The sequence below is a fragment of the Zalophus californianus genome, chromosome 1 (assembly GCF_009762305.2).
Source record: "Zalophus californianus isolate mZalCal1 chromosome 1, mZalCal1.pri.v2, whole genome shotgun sequence".
Lineage (NCBI taxonomy): Eukaryota > Metazoa > Chordata > Mammalia > Carnivora > Otariidae > Zalophus > Zalophus californianus.
This window is the reverse complement of record NC_045595.1, coordinates 163,086,689-163,104,041: the sequence shown is the minus strand read 5'-3', so window position 1 is coordinate 163,104,041 and position 17,353 is coordinate 163,086,689. Positions and strand designations below refer to the sequence as shown.

General features: G+C 39.8%; 1 pseudogene; it reads right to left on the bottom strand.

The window, feature by feature from the left end:
- Positions 1-614: 614 nt before the first annotated feature.
- LOC113916171 lies at positions 615-1,176 on the bottom strand (annotated as a pseudogene).
- Positions 1,177-17,353: the final 16,177 nt, after the last annotated feature.

Sequence of the window (17,353 nt, the reverse complement as noted above, 5' to 3'; positions counted from 1 at the left end):
AACTAGCTTTTGTTTCTTTGTTGATTTTCTCTATTAAAGTTTGTCCACTTTAAAATTCATTAATTTTTGCTTTCATCTTTGTTAATTGCTTTCTTCTTACTTCGGATTTAACTTGCTCTTGTTTTTCTACTTTCTTAAGCTAGAAACTAAGTCATTAATTTTTAAACCTTTTTTGTATTTTCTAATACAGTTGACCCTTGAAAGACATGGGTTTCAACTGCATGGATCCACTTATACATGGATTTTTTTCAGTAAATACTGTAAATATATTTTTTCCTTATGATATTCTTAATAACATTTTGTTTTCCCTAGCTTACTTTACTGTAAGAACACAGTATATGATACATATATGAAATAGGTGTTAATGGACTGTTTATCAGTAAAGCTTCCAGTCAACAGTAGGCTATTAGTCTTAAGTTATCTTTTGGGGAGTCAAAAGTTATACATGGATTTTCAACTGTGCATGGGGTTGTCACCCCTAACCTCCACATTGTTCAAGGGTCAACTGTATAAGCACTTAACATTACAAATTTTCCTCTAAATAACATGTTAGCTGCATTCCACAAATTTTTGTCTTTTTTTAGCACAATTTACTAACCAAAGGGATGATTCTAATTAAATCAACACTTTGAAATAGAGGCATGTAAAATGTTTGTGATAAAGATAACTGAACACAGTAACGAAAAAAAAAAGCAGTATGGAGATTTGCTCATTGAACTGAGCTTGTTCATCCTCACAGCTAATTCCTGTCCACAATGACGATGGAATTTTTACTCTACTTTTTCACAGACCCAAGTACAGGTGACATTATTCATGACGCATTCCACCACTAATTTCCCATTTTCCAATTTTCTTGTGATTGTGCTTTCCTTCCCATCCCCTTCCTGATGTTGAACCAACGTGCCATCTGTGAAGTTGCAGACAGTCTGAGTTTTTCTGCCATCAGCTGTAGTTTCTTCAAACTTGTCTCCCAGGTTACGTGAAAACTGTTGTTTTCAAAGTGCTCTCAGTTTTTACGGTGAGGTTTTGCCATCAGAAGAGATGATACAATCTGGTTTGGCCATTGCACCCACTTTTCACAGAGCCATTCCCACTCCTACTTCCTTCATGTATTCGTCAAAGCCTTTGCTTTCCACTAAGCGCCAATCTCCCTACCAGCTGTTGAACGGTGGCCATGGTGGGCGCGGGCCGGCAGGCCTAGCGAGCAGAGTGGGGCGTCAGGAGCTTGGCTTCCGACCTGCTGGCGCCCGTGGCTCTTTATAAAAGCGGCACACGCTGGGTGGCTCTGTCTTAACTTTTTTTATGTTATGTTAGTCACCACACGGTACATTAGTTTTTGATGTAGTATTCCATGATTCATTGTTGTGTGTAACACCCAGTGCTCTGTGCAATACGTGCCCTCCTTAATACCCATCACCGGGCTAACCCATCCCCCCACCCCCCTCCCCTCTAGAACCTTCAGTTTGTTTCCCGGAGTCCACAGTGCCTCATGGTTCATCTCCCCCTCTAATAACCCCCCTTCATTTTTCCCTTCCTTCTCCTAATGTCCTCCATGCTCTCTTTATGTTCCACAAGTAAGTGAAACCATATGATAATTGACTTTCTCTGCTTATTTCACTTAGCATAATCTCCTCCAGTTCCATCCATGTTGATGCAAATGTTGGGTATTCATCCTTTCTGATGGCTGACTAATACTCCATTTTATTTGGAAATAATTTCAAGTTTACAGAAAACTTGCACAACTAAGAATAGTACCAAAACATATGAATATCCGATGCACATACTGTTAATATTTTATTCCATTTACTTTATCATCTGCTGTATCTCTTCATAATACTTTTTTTAAATTCCAGTATAGTTAACATACAGTGTTATATTAGTTGTGTACAATATAGTGGTTCAACACACTATACCTTCATTACTCAGTGATCATCACAATAAGAAGTGTGCTCGTAATACCTTTCACCTATTGCACCTATTCCCCCATCCACCTCCCCTCTGGTAACCACCAGTTTGTTCTTTATATTTAAGAGTCTTTTTTTGTTTGTCTTTTTCTTTGTTCATTTGTTTTGTTTCTTAAATTCCACATATGAGTGAAACTATATGGTATTTGTCTTTCTCTGACTTATTTCACTTAGCATTATACTCTCTAGATCCATCCATTTTGTTGCAAATGTCAAGATTGTGTTCTTTTTTTATGGCTGGGTAATATTCCATTGTCTATATAAACCACTTCTTTATCCATTCATCTACTGACTCTTGGGCTGCTTCCATATCTTGCCTATTGTAAATACTGCTGCAATAAACATAGGGGTGCATATATCTTTTTGGATTAGTGTTTTTGTATTCTTTGGGTAAATATCCAGTAGTGGAATTACTGGATTATATGGTAATTCAATTTTTAATTTTCTGAGGAAACTCCATACTGTTTTCCAGAATGGATATACCAGTCTGCATTCCCACCAGCAGTGCACAAGGCTTCCTATTTCTCCACATCCTCACCAACACTTATTTCTTGTGTTTTTGATTTTAGCCATTCTGACAGGTGTGAGGTGATATCTCATTGTTTTGATTTGCATTTCCCTGATGATTAGTGTTGAACACTTTCTCATGTGTCTGTTGGTCATCTGCATGTCTTCTTTGGAAATGTCTGTACATTTTTAAATTGATTATTGTTATTTTGTGTGTGTGCATGTTGAGTTGTGTAAGTTCTTTATATATTTTGGATCCTAACCCCTTATCGGGTATGTCATTTGCAAATATCTTCTCCCATTCAGTAGGCTATCTTTTTGTTTTGTTGGTTGTTTCCTTTGCTGTGCAGAAGTTTTTTATTTTGATGTGGTCCTAATAGTTTATTTCCACTTTTGTTTCCCTTGCCTTAGGAGACATATTTAGAAAAAAAGTTGCTATGGTCAATGTCAGAGAAATTACTGCCTATGTTTTCTTCTAGGATTTTTATGGTTTCAGGTCTCACATTTAGGTCTTTAACTCTATAAGCACTTAACATTACAAATTTTCCTCTAAGTACAGTGTTAGCTGTATTCCACATTTTTTGCATTTTCATTAAGTCAGAAATATTTTCTAATTTCTTCTGGCTTATTCTTAAAACTATGGCTCATTCTTAAAACCATGGATTATTTACAAATTCACTGCTTAATATCATAATTACTCTACAGATATGGACCCAACAATTCTCCTCTCCATACATGCATGCTACTGCTCACATCAAGAGACGGAGATTATTTATCTTACCTCTGAATCCACACTGGCCTTGTTGACTGGCTTTGACCAACAGAATGCAGCAGAAGTTATGCTGTGCTAGTTCCATGTTGAGTCAGCCTAATCTGTAGTTGAGCTGATTTGTTTTGTTTGAGCTATTTGAATTTGTTTAAGCTTTACCCAAATTCTAGTAACCAATAGCTTCCAATATTTTAATGGCAGGATCAGAATTGTGATTTGAACACCAGTAACGCTTCAAAGGTCTCTCTATACTTTATAATCTACCCATCAGCTTTTAAGACCTCTCTGGAGTCCCAGAGTCCAGCTTACCGTCCTGCCGCTAGCTTTCAGTGGGCCACTGCCTCGTAATTAGTAAATTCCTGGTGTACCAGAGAGATTTCTCTCAGCTCTCCTGCTCTGCCTCCAGCCTTTAGTGCACTACAGGTAAAATGCATTTTGATTTGCCCTTAACCCTAAGAAGATATTGTGTGCCTCAAGGTAATTTTCTTAGCTCCCCTTTGATGCCCCCACCCTTCAGCATGTTGTCTCTGTACTCTCAATAGGCCAAAATTGGAAGGCAGGTATAGCTTTGCTCTCTGACTAGGGCTTCTTAGGGTTTAGTCCAATCAACGAACCAGAATGCTTTGTTAAACGTTTATTAAAAGTTCACCTGGTTTCATTCTACCCAGTTTAAGGTGGGTAGATGCCTCCTTTGCCATTCCCCAAGGGACAACAGCAGCCATGAGTCTTTCTCAGCTAGGAAGGACTGATCCCTTTCTAGAATTTAATTCACTTATGATTAATTAGCTCTTTGCTATTAGAATTTGTTGGGTTGTTCTCACAGTGGAAACAACAGTCTTTTGCAACTTTTTACCTCAAAATAGGAAGTAGAAGTCCTTGTACTTAAATATATTAAGATCCATACCTTTTCACTCAACAGATTAGCCAATCATAAATGAGCTCTCAGTACCTACTCAAACTTCTTTCCTGCTTACTAGCTATACAACTAGAGTGACTGATGCCCTCCTTCTGGTCCAGTTCATAAACCAATCCTCACCAGGGCAGGAGATCAGCAACCTCACTGCCTTGCCTACCAGCCTCTGATTATATGAACAGGGATGAAGGTGGAAGGTACAGGGTTAGAGTCTGTTTATGGGATTAGCCTGGGTGACCATACATTAATTTACCAACAGTTCCCCACATCACAAAAACCTTTCCTGATACCTACTGTATTGCTTCTATTTATAGGACTCATTTTATTTGTTTTCCATCTGACATTTCAATGAAATTAGTACCATACCCTGGGCTCCAACCTACATGGCCCGAATAATCATGCTACCTAAATTTTGCCAGCCACCCAGAGTCTTCCACCTATCATCTCCATATATACCAACCACAAACCAGCACCCTGCTATTGTAAAGAATGGATCTCCTGCAAACATAATACTGTGCTCACCTAATTAAGCATTACCCACCCATATTTTCCTCCAATATTTCATACAGAACTTGTGAGATTTTTTTATTACTATCTTCCCAGCATAGCGTGTGGCTCCAAGCATTCATTCAATAAACATCATTATTATTTAATTAGAGATATTGGCTAAAATTTACATCTATATCAAAGGTAAGGTGGGCATGGCAGACAGATGAAGGAACACAGTTCAGGGATGAGTCTTACCACCATAATTAGGATGGCTTCACTACAAAATCAGTTATCCTAGTAAGACTCAAAAGTAGATTCCCTTTCTCTGTATACTACTCCAAGGTATGGTTCAATGGTTAGGTTTCTGGTTTGAATTCTAATGTTTAGAATTCAGATGTGAAACTGGATGAGGTGAGATGAGTCTATGCAGAAGTAATGTCAACTATCAAGAGCTAAGCTCAGTTGAGCTGAGCTGCCAGATGTTGGATTAAATGGTACTGTCAATTAAGATGACAAGCCAAAAATGAAAACGGTCAAGGCTTTAATCACTTACTGTGATAGTATAAGCAAGAAGTCAAATCGGGGTAAGTGCCAGCTCCCTCACTATTCCATTTTTCTCCATGGATCACCACTGAGTCACAGTCAGGTGGATTAGCCCAGATGTGGGAATCATCTCCCTGCCAAAATAGTCCCAAATAAAAAGTTCCTGAAATTTTAAGAAGCTAGAGGCCAGAAGGAGGAGCAATGGGAAGGGTTAGAAATGGAAAAATACCAAGAACTGGGTCAGAATGGAGAATACTGTCTGCAAAGCTTTCCTCCCTCCACTGGATAAAGAGGTCTTAGCAGAGGTACTAAGAGAACAGTTCTGCCAACGTCCCCCAGTAAAGAGGCCCCTGAATGGAGGCACCTGGGCTAGGAACCCAGTAATGCATGAGAGCATGGCAGCTAGCCAGGGGCTAGAGTCCTTGACTGGAACTCCCTTCAGAGACTACAATGTATTGGCTGTGCACCAAGCCTGGTGTGAGAAGGGCAACTTTCCCTTTGAGTCTTTGTTATTTTCTGTGGTCAGGTCTAAAAAAAAAAAAAAAAAAAAAATCACACCACAGGTTTTTGCCTGGGAGCTGGACTCTCATCATCTACCAATAATAAGGAGGAACTAAAGTGGATAGTAACCTGGAGACTCCACAGGCCTACTCACACAGCCCTGAGGGCCTGGTCTCCTGTCAGGGGCTGTAGGTAATTCAGCACTTAGAAAAGTTCTTTTCTGGGTTACCTGGGTACCTCAGTCAGTTAAGTGTCCAACTCTTGATTTCAGTTCAGGTCATGATCTCAGAGCCCTGGGGCCAAGCCGCATGTTGGGCTCCCTGCTCAGCGGAGAGTCTGCTTGTCTCCCTCTCCATCTGCCCCTCCCCTAGCTCTCTCTCTCTCTCTTTCTGAAATAAATAAGTAAATCTTTAAATAAAGAAAGAAAGAAAGAAAAAGAAAGAAAGAAAGAAAGAAAGAAAGAAAGAAAGAAAGAGAGAAAGAGAGAAAGAGAGAAAGAGAAAGAAAGAAAGAAAGAGAGAGAGAGAGAGAGAGAAAGAAAGAAAGAAAGAAAGAAAGAAAGAAAGAAAGAAAGAAGAAAGAAGAAAGAAAGAAAGAAAGAAAAAGAAAGAAAGAAGAAAGAAAGAAAGAAAGAGAAAAGAGAGAAAGAAAGAAAGAAAGAAAAAAAGAGAGAGAGAGAGAGAGAGAGAAAGAAAGAAAGAAAGAAAGAAAGAAAGAAAGAAGAAAGAAAGAAAGAAAGAAAGAAAGAAAGAAAGAAAGAAAGAAAGAGAAAGAAAGAAAGAAAGAAAGAAAGAAAGAAAGAAAGAAAGAAAGAAAGAAAGAAAGAAAGAAAGAAAGAAAAAGATAAGTAAGTCCCTGAGCCTCGTGGCCCACTGCATACATATGCAGGAACTAATCTAGGGGAAAGGGAGAAATTCTGGGATGGTTTGTGAAATTATCTAAAAGGCAGTGAGATCTTTGAGATTAAAAGCACTGGTATTGTTATGATTCTCACAATAAATTAGAATTAAAACCTAGAGTCATCTTCATTATAATCATTATCACTTAGTACTTTGTATCCATGGATATTAAATACTAAAAACTCAAACAACAGCTTCAAAAGATGTAGCTCCTGTCCTGAGACAACTAACATTTTACAGATGTGCTTAGGCCCTGGGCTAGGGGGTTGGAGGGGAGCCCTGAGAGAACATGACTGTGCTGGTTAATGTAAACAATAAAATAATAAATGAACAGCATGAATCTCCACTGAAGGCAGTCTCACATAAAAGTTTAGTTTCTTTTAAAGACAAAATAAGCATTCTTTTACTATGACATAAACACAGATTCTGGACATAAAGCCTTAGTTTTGTTTGATATATCAAAAAAGAAAGGTATAGAGTGGTTTATAATATCAGCCTTGAACAGCGATTCTGGATAATGTATGAAGTACTTGAGACAGTAAATCACATTTTAATGGGATTTGTAATGAAAATGCCATGGAAGGATAATAGTCTAAGGGTCTCTGTCATACTATGTAACTAACACTAGTAATTGTCGGTGATTATTTCTCGAGTCAATGCCCTATAAAAGCATGACATGCAGAAAGAAGTGTGCAATCCTGACATTATCCTTGGTAATAGGCTGGTATCCAATACTGTGTCCCTGGCAGAGGGAAGAGCAAGTATATGAATATTTAGATAGGAAAGAGAGGAAATCATTCCATTTCTAAGACATTTTTTCCTGAATTTCTTTTCAGAAATAAATACTAGAGCTCTACTGCCTGTCTAAATACCTAGTTGCTGCTTATGGGGGAGGAGGGAGGAAACACTGCCTTGAAAACGGCCATCCAGGTAAGTCATATAATTTAGGCGTGGCTAGAAACTTTTTTTTTTTTTAGTTTTTCTGTTTTTAACCAAAGGAAAGTTTATTTTTCTGACGGTTTTATGGACACTGTTTTCTGCAAAATATCATCTATAGCCCTGGCTTTCATTTACATTCACTAGAAATGATTCCCCACTTCATTTCACAATCGTCAAAAAATACAAGGTGTCTTTTGGATCCCACTAAGGGTTCCTGCTGAACTGATAAGTTCTAAATGAGTCTCTACGTAGTATCTCATTAGGTCAGTATAGCTATTAAATAGATGACATTTAAACTGAACCAATAGAGCCAGAGCATTACAAATCCCACTTGGATTAAAGTTTCCAAGAAAGCATTAGTTAACCCATTCCTGAGTATCATCCTAGCAGAAGAAAGCTCACAGCTGATGATTCAGTGGGGATTACCTCCAGCCCCTGACAGGAGACCAGGCCCTCAGGGCTGTGTAACTGAGTGGGCCTGTGGAGTCTCAAGGTTTCTATCCACCTTAGAATTCTTAGACAACACTGAAATGTTCAAAAACAGGCAAAAGATTTCAAGAGAAAAAAAAGCAAACAACTCAATATTAGAGACAAGACAATTTGTTAGCTTATCCAAGTGAATTCTTATTTTACCCTTAGTATCACTGGAATAAGACTAGGTATTATAGGATGGGATCGTCCTAGCAGTCATCTTGCCAGTGCATATAGAAGCTGTAAACACTAGATTTTTCACAAAGCTTAAATATTCAGCTTAGTAATTACAGTAATTGCGTTGTTCACGAAAAGGAAAATTTCCATTAATTTGTCTTTCCATGTATGTTTGCCCTCCTTTTGTGCCACAGTTTTGCAGTGAGAACTCTTCGAAACAGTGCAACGCCTAAATACTGGAATTAAGAATTTAATTCTGCTCACTATTCTCATTTTGTTATTTTCCCCATGTAGTCCAGATATTCACTTTAATGCTTTTTTTACCAGAGCCTTTTGAGAGCAAAAGGCAGGCTCTCGTTTCCCAGCGTTTAGTCACACAGTTTGATAAATGTTAAATCATCTTCCTATTCTAAATAAACATTTGTTGTGTCCTAAATATAATTTAAAAAATCCCACTTCATCTTATTATGAAGCTGACATTTACAACATTTATTTTGTGTCAACTATAAATTTTAAAATCACAATCTCATGGAGCAAATGGGACATGTATATGGTTTATTAGAATACAAAGGCAGCAAGCACTTTTAGGAAAATCCAAAGTCCTTCCTTGTTCTAAGGTAGGAAAGCTTCAAACTGGTTGAGGAGCTCAGGATAAGCTCACTAAGAACCTCGCATTTGAGACAGGATTTGGAAATGGATTCGATTTCAATGCAATACTCTATGTATTTCATTTTTCTTATTTTATATGATAAAAAGATTCAAACATCCTAACAAAAGATACAAAACAGGAAAGCAGGATTCACAGATTTTATCTGGCCCTCTGTGTATATACAGCATTCATGAAAATTGTATACAGTTGATTCTATTTTCACATAGCAATATCACAAGATGAAGAGATCATGTTCGTAATTATTGGGAAACAGGTACTACAAACGAACAAGTATTACCTTTACCTAAATATGCAGTCCGTTGGCTGATTTGTTAGTTTTCAAGGAACATCCTGCTAATCTTTTACTGATTCCATTATTCCCAAAAAAAGAAATCTCTGACTAAAATTGCACCTTACTGAAATGAGCCTGAAATAGAAGATTTGCATGAATGGCCTCATCGAGAGGCTGCACACTAGCCACAGGCCAGTGGAATCTATCACAATAATGCTGCTTCCCCTGTTTCTGCTTTCCAATCTCACAAAACTCCAAAGTTACTGACAATAGCATTTACTTCAGCAAATTTAATATGCCCTTTAAACTCCCACAAGTCGGATATACAGTACATGACACAAACAGAATGTACACTCGACGTGTATTTACCTCATCCCAGAATGTCATCTCCATTTTAAATATACTACCTCAGGGTTCCTAATAAGACAATCAGGGATCAGAGGATGTATCACACCTTCTTTCCCCACACCTTAGCTGAGTAATCTCAATGGGGACATTGATTCAGCACAAAAATGTTCTGAGTGCCAACAGCTGGGAGCCAAGACCTGAAAATACAGCATGAACCCAAGAAGCAGAAAACCCCCTCTTCCCATTTACACTCCAGTCAGGGGAGCCGACAGCAATCCACGTGCCTAGGTGAGGGTGCACAATGGGTACATATACAGCACAGCAGAAGGTACGATGAGCTGCAGAGAAAGCAACCTAAGCCAGGTAGGCAGGCAGGTGTGTGATGGCCTAGACAGGGCACAGGGCTCTCAGTAGCGGGCTCCCTGTGTCCGCACACTGCAGAAAGTGAGCGAGTGGGCCTGGAACCCTGGGGAAGAGCACTCCGGTCAGAGGGGCACACGTTGCGACGTAGGCAGAAAAGCAGGGCAGCTGGGGGGTCAGGTCAAGTGAGAAGGCTGGGTGCGGAAGGTAAGAGATGGGGTCAGAAAGGAAGAAACAGATGTCACCGCCCACTCATATTTGTATTTTGTTCTTTTTCATGTACAGTCTCACTAGTGTTACATTCTTCCAGACTCTACTTCTTTCATTGTTCTCCTTCCTGAGTGCAAAGTTTAATTAATCTGCAGTGAATATGAAAAGGTCTGAACTCATTCAGTGTGAGGGCAGAATCGGTAATGAGATGGAAGGAAACCACTAATTTATTCCATCTCTGCTTAAGCTTTGGGCAATGGGCTGCTCCCTTTTCAGGAGCCCCTTTCAAATCCCTGCCTCCTAGGCCCTCCCAGACCCTCAGCTAGTCATTCAGGTTGTGCAATCCAAGAAGAATATGCTCTCCATTATGTGATGGCCCTGCATCTTTGGAAACCAGCCAGACTAATCCAGGAATGAAAAAAAGACCTGTCTTGCATGGTATATACTTCAAGAGGGGCTGGCCCCCAGAGCAAAATGGAGGAGGAATTCAGAGGTGACTCTGCTCTCTGAAAAGGAGCCACCAGCTACAAACCAGCAGAATCCTGCTCTTTCTGCTCCCTGTCGAGGGAGAGCTCTATTACATTACCTGCACCAGACAGTGAGCAGGAATGGTGAAGGCAACAGGGAAAACAGTCAGAAATCCACCTGCCCAAATGCCATGAATTTCTATGTAAAAGAGAGACAGGAGATTTTTAAATAAATTTTAACGTGGATAGAAATGCGTATTTTGGGGCACCTGGGTGGCTCAGTCGGTTAAGCAGTTAAGCGTGTGCCTTTGGCTCAGGTCAGTCATGATCCCAGGGTCCTGGGATGGAGCCTGCATCTGGACTCCTTGCTCAGCAGGGAGCCTGCTTCTCCCTCTACCTGCCGCTCCCTCTGCTTCTGCTCTCTGTCAAATAAATAAATAAAATCTTAAAAAAAAAAAGAAATGCAAATTTTATTTGTGCTCTATTATTAGGTTTATATTAGATGACCCATATACAGATTGGTCATATAGCTTCAAATTTGTTTATACAAATGCTTGGGTCAATAATAGAGAAAATACCACTGTAGGAAAACATTTACAAAAAATGGATTACAGATGACTAAAGACCTAAAAGATAAAAAGTGAAGCATAATACAATATATATAAAGAGGAATAAAATAAAAAGTATTACATAATAGAGGTTTGGAGGGCTTCCTTAAATAAGATTGAAGTGCTTAAAATGGTTAAGCATTTTAAAATTAAAAATTTTAAATTTGTAATCATAAAAGGCTCTGTTAACAAAGTTAGAAAACAAATAACAGATTAGGAGAAAATATTTGCAATGTATGTAGCAGTAGAAGGATTAGGAATCAGAATACATATGAAGAACTCCTACAGATCAGACCACTCATAAAAACTGTAAGGGGCAAGAAATATGAATAGATCATGGAAATGGAAATAAAGAGATGCTCAACTTTTAGTAATTAGGGACCTATAACAAGATATAAATTTTTAGTTCTATTAACTAGCAAAATTTAGAAGGTTTGATACTATTCAGTTGTGGCAAGGCTGTGGAGAAGTGGACAAAGCTTTTGAAGGATAATTTGATAGCATCTATCAAAATATAAAATGTGCCTCTTCCTTTACCCAGCAATTAAATTTCCAGGTTTTTTTTTTCCTTTTAATCTAAAGTGATGTTAGTACAAGGAGGAAAGAGTCACATGTAAGGATGGAAATATTAGGAGTCACATGTAAAGATGCAGGTTTCCTCCTAATGGTAATAAAATGGAAATATCCTAAATGTCCATCAATAGGAGCACAGATACATAAACTATGAAGGAACCCATACTCTGGATACCATACAGCAGTTTTTTAAAAATTAAGGGTATCTTTTTATACCCATGGTTTTCAACTGAGAGCAATTTTGCCCACCAGGGGACATTTGGCAATGAACATCTGGGGACATTGTTGGTTGTCACCACTGGCAGAGGGGGAAGTGTTACTGGCATCTAGTGAGGACAGTCAGAGATGCTGCTAAACATTCTACAATATACAGGACACCTCGCCTCCAAAGAATCATCATACAGTCCCAAATACCTACCGTGCCAAGGTTAAGAAACCTTGCTTATACTAACAGAGAAAGAACTCCAAGCACCATGTTAAGTGAAAAAAACAAGCCAAACAACAATACATATAGTATTATGCCGCGCTGAAAAAACAAAATATAGGGGCGCCTGGGTGGCTCAGTCGTTAAGCGTCTGCCTTCGGCTCAGGTCATGATCCCAGGGTCCCGGGATCGAGCCCCACATCGGGCTCCCTGCTCTACGGAAAGCCTGCTTCTCCCTCTCCCACTCCCCCTGCTTGTGTTCCCTCTCTCGCTGTGTCTCTTTCTGTCAAATAAATAAATAAAATCTTAAAAGTATATATATATATATAAATTTAGAACTCTGCACACATTTGTGTATAAATATTATTTATCTGGAAGAGTAGATACTAAAACAACCATGTTTAACTTCTGGTGGGGGAGGAAACTAAATATAAAATAAAGGAGGCAATAATGCTTTATGCTTTTCTGTATAGTTTGAAATTTTCTCACCAAGCACATTTTAAGGTATTATCCACGTAATTAAAAGAATAAAATTAAAAATGCAGGAGCAATATCCCACTCATTCTAAGAGCACTGAATAAAGTTCTCACTTTCTCTCCTGAGCTTTGGAATCTCTAACAAACCATTCCCTATTCTTGTGTTTTATAGTCTGAAAAGTAGTGATGGTGTTAACATTTGTTTCAGTAATGGTTATGATTTAAAAGTACTTTGAATTCCCTAGAATACAGTTGCTCCTACAGGCTGAATTATATTCAGCCCAAAATTCAATTGTTGAGGTCCCAACTCTGATTCCCTCAGAACAGGTCTTTAAAGAGGCAATTAATTTAAAATGAGACCATGAAGGTAGTACCCTCATTCCACATGGCTGGTGTCCTTATAAGAAGAGAAACACCAGAGATACTGCACACAGAGGAAAAGTCCCGTGAAGACAGAGAAGGCAGCCATCTGCAAACCAAGGAGAGAGGCCTGATAAGAAACCAAACCTGTGGATACCTTGATCTTGGACTTTCCAGCCTCCAAAACTGTGAGAAAATCAATTTCTGTTGTTGAAGCCACCCAAGTCTATGGTATTATGTTATGGTGGCCCTAGCAAACTAATGCTGTTGCTGTATAAGAACACAGCAAAAATAAAATTATCTACTGGTTCCTATCCCATTCTCACTAAGAAAGTTAAAGGCAAGAAGCAAACAAAAGTTATTGAGCTGGTTTCATTTCTCAACTGAGATGAATACAGCAAGTGAAAGTAAATCCATACTTCCAGATGGCAACAGGGCTGCATTCCTGATTGCTGCCACTATGAAGTTATTGTCAAAGATTTCTGTGACAGACCCTCCTTCCATGCCCTGTGTTCCTTCTCCTCCCCCTACCAATTACCTGCTAGCATACATACCCCGGGCTGTACATCTGCGCTTACAGACGTCACACAGTCTGATGCCACAGCATACAGCAAAAATGGGAGAACTGAGATCAGACATGAATTTGACTCAAGATGACAGGGAACTGATCACTTCTTTTCTCCCCTTTATATTTCCCATATATGAATGGCTCCTTCTTCACAGAATAAATAAGAGGAAAAGAGCAGTGGAAATCAGAGGTTACAAAGACCTACAGATCTGATTCTGGCATCAGATTGAAGGGCAAGAAATATACTCTAGATTAGTTAAAAAGGAAGCCAGGTGCCACGTGGAACCCTGGAAGGCCACCCCTCCAACCAACCTTGCCAAAGCAGGGTGACTATGGAGGAATAAAATGGCAGGCTTTGACAGAGGGAGGGCCTGACATGGTACCCCACATCCTCTGTGGCCTTGGTGTGACATGTAAGTAATCCAGAAGCTTCCTTTGTCCCAGAGGGAACAGCTGATGCTGCTGCCTGGAGAGCTCACCTGCTGGGGTAGCACAGAGAGAAAAGTGATCCTGAGGAAGGGAGCCAAAGGGCCAAATGCCAAGCTGGGGGTAAGAGGGAGTCATCACCAAAGGTAATCAGGGCATCAGAAATGTACAGGTGGGGGGCACCTGGATGGCTCAGATGGTTAAGCGTCTGCCTTCGGTTCAGGTCATGATCCCAGGGTCCTGGGATCAAGCCCCACATCAGGCTCCCAGTTCAGCAGGGAGTCTGTTTCTCCATCTCCCTCTGCCTCTCCCCCTGCTCATGCTCTCTCTCTGTATCTCTCTGTCTCAGATGAATAAATAAAATCTTTTAAAAAAGAAATGTGCAGGTGGGGAATGGAGAAATGCTAGGAACAGCCTAACCTTTTAGAGCCCACTGCACTACTACGCTGAGAAAACAGTAGCAGACACGTTAATGACAAGAGGCAGCGAGGCAGACGTTTCTGCCCACACACAAGCAGAACAAGACACCCTCCCCCAGAGGTCTGGCTGCACCAGAGCTTCCTCCCACCCCCAGTCCACTACTTCCCACCCATCGCAGCAAGTAGGACTTAGTCTCCTCCCGCACAGACCTGCCTTCCTGGGAAGGAAGAGATGGACGTGGTACCACCTGAAAGGAAAAAAACAGCCCTGACAGTGAGGCTGAGCTTTGAACAGATGGAATATTTATCTAAAAGAGGCTGTTATAGCCAGAAGAGACTTAATTATCGCTCATGATCAAATTTAAGTTTTCACCTCACTAGCAAAAAGGGGTCACGGTGCCTGATAAAATCAGTTAGAGAAAAATCTCAAAGCTTCTCTTATTCCCCTCATGAGTTGAGCTGCATGTTTCTACTTTCCTTTCTCACGTTTTAGACAATTTTTAATAAATAAAGCATAAATGTGAAGGACCCTCTGGCAGCCGACTGAAGAGACCACTTTATAAAATGGTGGGTGCTTGCAGCACCCTGGCAGCAGGCACGTGGCCAAGGGTTACGGTGCGTGTGTGAGCTGCAGGCCCACAGAGTCAACCCCCTGCACAGGCTGAGGGTGGAGGGATTCTGGCAGGGAACAAAAGAAAAGGAAAGACCTGGGCATCCACACTCCAAGAGGAGCCCCTGAACCCTAGCTTCTAGACCACCACTGACAGACATTAGTTTGTTGTCTTGGCTGCTTTATCAAGAGAAGTGCAAAGGATGTAAAAAAGAGGACACAAGAAAGGTTTCCCCTCTTCCTTATAAAAATAACTACGTATTTGCAAGGCACCCTTCAATATTCCAAGGGTTAACTGGGTATCTTGCTTGATTTGCATGCTCCTAACTTCCATTTGAATATATCATTATTGCTGTAAGTAGATGCAGATGCTTAAATTAATTTTATTGTTAATGCCTCAAAGCATTTTTAGGAAAAGTGCACAAATCTTTTAAAAATCCAATAAATTACACAGAACCTTAATTTCAAACTTTGCGTTAAACCTTCAACTGAGGAAGGACATAAAGTGTTCTTAAATTTAGATCTTGCTTTTATCACCAATTCAATAAGTATTTGACCTACTAAAGTGGACAAGACACACTCTTGGTATGTTATTTATGTGCTAACAATCCCTCATTAGAAAACTAATTACATAGGGCGCCTGGGTGGCTCAGTTGGTTAAGCGACTGCCTTCCGCTCAGGTCATGATCCTGGAGTCCGGGGATCAAGTCCCACATCGGGCTCCCTGCTCAGCGGGGAGTCTGCTTCTCCCTCTGACCCTCTTCCCTCTCGTGCTCTCTATCTCTCATTATCTCTCTCTCTCAAATAAATAAATAAAAAATCTTTAAAAAAAAGAAAACTACATATTGACAAAATTGATAAGAAGCTTATAAACTATCTTATTAATCTGCAAATAATGATAACTTGTAGGCATATTATGTTCAGCAAACACCAAAAGAAATGAAACTTTCTTTGGAACCATTCTATAAAATGTCTATTCACCCACTCTACCCTCTAGACACAGACTCCCTGACTGCAACTGTCAGCAGAAATTTCCTCAATTCAGTTAATTATACCCAATAACATTTGGGGGAGATTAAATAAGTATTTCATAAAGATAAACAAAAATGGAGAATGACTAAACATACACTATAAATTATAGAAGAAGAATTGTATACAGCTTAAAATTCAATTTATTCACTTGTAAGCCACATGAGACCAGCCCTCACTGGACTTCCTTTCTCTCCTCTCAAATGTGCCCTGGGGTCAGGCTTGATATGTCCCATCTCCACACACAAATGTAACTCCAAATACAAATAATGTCATTTTTATGAAGTGTCCATGTGGAAATGAAAGAAAGTGTTCTGCCCTGTAAAACATAAGAAATGCTCTTCTTTAACCTGCTTTTATATCACTCTCAGCTTCCTCTCCTATTAAAGTGCCTGGAACTCTTCTCTGCATCTGCGAACCCCTCTCAGCTTACAGAACTATCTGCTCCAAGATATCAATCTGCTTTCTTTAAACCGGACATTTTGGTTCCTCCTTAACTTCCCCAGTTTGTATCCTTACCCGTCATCCACCTCAACAAAATAAAGGTCCTCCTAAAGGGTGTACCCTCATTAGAACTCGAGAGAGGTATTAAAAAATAAAGACATACCAGAAATTTTAAGAGTTAATTTGAGCATTTTTCACTTCCAATAGGGCAGTGCCAAACGGGAAGTGGTTCAGGGACAGAATTAAAGAGAGAGAGAGAAAGTGCAGAAGCAAAGAAAGGAAATCATTTGATTGGCTGCAGCTTAAAGCCTAGTTAGTGGTTTGTGATTGGTTCTCCTTAGCCATTTCAATTTTGTAACTTTGAGGCATTTGCAGATTTAAATTTTGGCTTGCTGACCTAGGCCAGTAGGCATTAGAGCCAAATCAGTCCAAAGGGCTCTTTGTTAAATTAATTTCACAGGAGCTTTTGAATAACAAATGCTTTGTGACTGATACTAAAGCTTAAGATTCTCTCTTCCTCAAACACACTTAACTTTGCACTCCCTCAAAGCATCCAGCTGCTAAGCTGGATGGTCCTGGGCTAAGCATCCAGCTGCTCCTCCTGGGGAATCCGGGAAGCCAGAGGAAATGACACAGCACTACTCTGGTTTGGCTTCTGGTCCCTGGTAGTCATCAAATTTTCTTCATCTGCAGACCCTGTCTGCATTTAATACTGATGATAACTTCCACCACAAATATCTAGTGGAACGGTCCCTTTTTTCCATCAATGTCAATACAATCCAAAAGTAATTTTTGGTCTCTTTATTACAGATGGCAAAATTCATCATTTCAACATGGTCTCCTCCGACTGCATTTCTGTGACTTCGCTTTCTTCCCAAACATTCTGCAAAATCCTAACTGCAAGTGTTTATTACCTGA